This window comes from Lentinula edodes (assembly GCF_021015755.1).
Source record: "Lentinula edodes strain Le(Bin) 0899 ss11 chromosome Unknown C8R40scaffold_16, whole genome shotgun sequence".
Classification (NCBI taxonomy): Eukaryota; Fungi; Basidiomycota; class Agaricomycetes; order Agaricales; family Omphalotaceae; genus Lentinula; species Lentinula edodes.
In genome coordinates this window covers 670,253-672,916 of record NW_025764322.1, presented here as the reverse complement: position 1 = coordinate 672,916, position 2,664 = coordinate 670,253, and the positions used below count along the sequence as shown (strand labels likewise).

General features: G+C 45.0%; 1 non-coding gene across 1 annotated transcript; it reads right to left on the bottom strand.

The window, feature by feature from the left end:
* Positions 1–1,677: 1,677 nt before the first annotated feature.
* Positions 1,678–1,751, bottom strand: C8R40DRAFT_t125. The gene has a single exon. It is a non-coding gene; the product is annotated as a tRNA-Ile (tRNA).
* Positions 1,752–2,664: the final 913 nt, after the last annotated feature.

Sequence of the window (2,664 nt, the reverse complement as noted above, 5' to 3'; positions counted from 1 at the left end):
GTCGATCTCCTTCCAGGCTTTGAAAACAACCTCATAGTTCTTCCAGGCTTCAACACTGGCGGCGTTTGCAGCAACAAGTGGAGATGGTTCACTGGGTTGGTCAGTCGTAATTGCTGATTCAAGCCCTGTAGCCTGAAGGAAGGCTTCCATTTCGGAGGCCCAGGTGTCGTAGTTATCACCTTTGAGGGTGGTGGTAACAGCGGTAAACAGTGCAGAGGACATTGCGATCTGGATAAAATCAACAGAAAATGTCAGCATGCAATTCATAAACGCTCAATGACAACAGATGGAAACAAAATGGCATGAATGTTATTGCCAGTAGTGACAAGCTGTCATCTACAGTGTCAAGCACTCTTGGGTGATGTCATAATCAGCACTGTTAAGTGCGATATTGACTTCAGCACCAGAGGCGACGTTCCAGGTAAAGGTCTGTGTCAGAGACAGCAATCAAATAGATGCGTCAATGACAACAGTAGACCAGAGAGCGCTGCGAGCTTAGAGCTCAGCAAAGCGTTCATCCGGGGCCCATAACCTGTTGAGCAGGCAAGGAGTGCGTAGTGAGGACACTCTCCAGCACCATACCTGGTAGTAGAGTTTAGTGTCTCAGTGAGGCAATAAAAGTAAGAGAGAAGCGAGTTGGATTCCAGTACAGGATATGGCCTGTTTATATACATAACTGTATGACAGTATTACATAAGGAAGTACAGAGGAATCCGCATATAGTAAATGACTAGATATGACTACATATGACATATTATAACACATGATCATAATAGTGGCATGTGAACAGCATAGCCGCATTCAACACATTTTACTAAAATTGATGTTCAGGACACACCTATTTTTGAAATTTTGTTGAAGTCAAAAGAAGCACGTGATAAAAACCCGACCTGCCAAAAGTGCCGGATTAAAAACCAGTCACTTTGCTGACACCTTTGAGCGCCAGTTTCCAAAGTGTCAACATCCGAAGCTACTGGCTTGAGTCTACACAAGAGTGCCCTTCGTTCACATGGCAAGATTTACAATTTACAGTTTTCTACAGTCTATCTACAGACAGGAATACATACCTGAGTACTGATATGTACAGTCAGATCTACAGTAATTTTTATCAAACACGCGAGTCCAATGTTCTTCCTATTTTCTTGCGCCAAATTCAAGGAATTGGGCCAACTTGGGATCCTCCATCATCGTCAAATGCCCACCATTCACATCAAACCTCTCAAAGTTCTTTGCAGAACGTTCAGTGCCAAGCATCTCCCAGCTGGCATCACCATTTGGGAAAAGGGAATGTGCACCACTCTGTCTGGGGAGCACTAGTTGCATAGAAACTGTGACACGGGCGGCCCACTCGAGCCTTCATACACTGTTCAAGGGCAGCAGGGTCGCGAAGAATCTTTTCATTGTTGCCCGCTAATGTGAAGAATAGGTCGAGCACACCCAAACCAATGCCAGAAAATGCACAGTGCTGTTGTTTGATATGATCGTGAGCTGGGAGACCATTGTGAGCATCCCAAATCTATGCACAGGAAGATCATTAATAAGAGCGGCTTGAATGAAAGTGGATCATACCTCAGTAATGACAGTCTTTGCCCCCTCATTGGTGTCTAATTCAGTTATTCAGTCCATAAGGTGAATGCCAATACCGATTACATGTTAAAGTCATGACTGAAAACAAAGTGACCAGACTGGGAATTCAACCCAGGACCTTCTGGTTATATTCCAGATGCTCTAACCAACTGAGCTATCCGACCATGGTTCAATTAATGAGGCTTATGCATGGGAAAGTGCCTCGTGCCTTGGCAGCTACCTTGCCTGGGGCTCAAATGATGACAAGGATAATGCAGTACTTTCATAATTTTTTGTTGATGGTACATATACCTACATACTATTTGATATCTAATTTCTAGTGACTTGTTTTTCAGTAGGATAAGACAGATGAGGCAGGCAGCTTTCATTTCCTCAGAGAAGTGCAATTGAGGTGGTGGAACAAGCACCATCATATCAATAATGTTGGTATTATAAACTGTTGAGGTATACTCCATATGATGACACGTACAAGACAGCTTACATTATACTGTACAGTACATAGGTATAGGCCACACGGAGGTCGTAGGATCCTGTTAAGATCATGTACACCGTGTAACCGTGCCAAGGCCACAGGGTGTCTAAGTGCGGAAGACGAATGGGACAGTAGTGAAGTTATTAACAACACCGCCGTTACGCCGTTAGTCCCCAGAGAGCGAGAGTAGAGAGAGAGGAGCTAAGTAGCAGCCAGGTCGGAGCGGCGGTATCGCCGATGACGAGGAGCGGACCAGAGAACGTCAAAGTCCTAAGGTCGAGGAGAACGTACTTCGAGGCGTTGAGCCTGAAGACTTAGAGAAGAGTTAAGTTGAGAAGGGAGATCTAAGTTGATCTAAGTTGATAATTAAACTGAGGAACTACAGTAGCGTACAGGCAGTATTTATATCTACGGATCGGCGCAGCGGTGCGGAGCGCCAGACTAACTACTAGGAGCTATACGAGTAGTACCTGCAGGGTAGAGTAAAAGACAATAAGAAGGGACTAGAACGAAAGGGTATGTGTAGCGAGAAAGAACAATAAGAGTGAGATAACAATAAGGAGCAGATCTTCGGAATCCCGAGCGGCGGAATGGAGGCCCGCGGC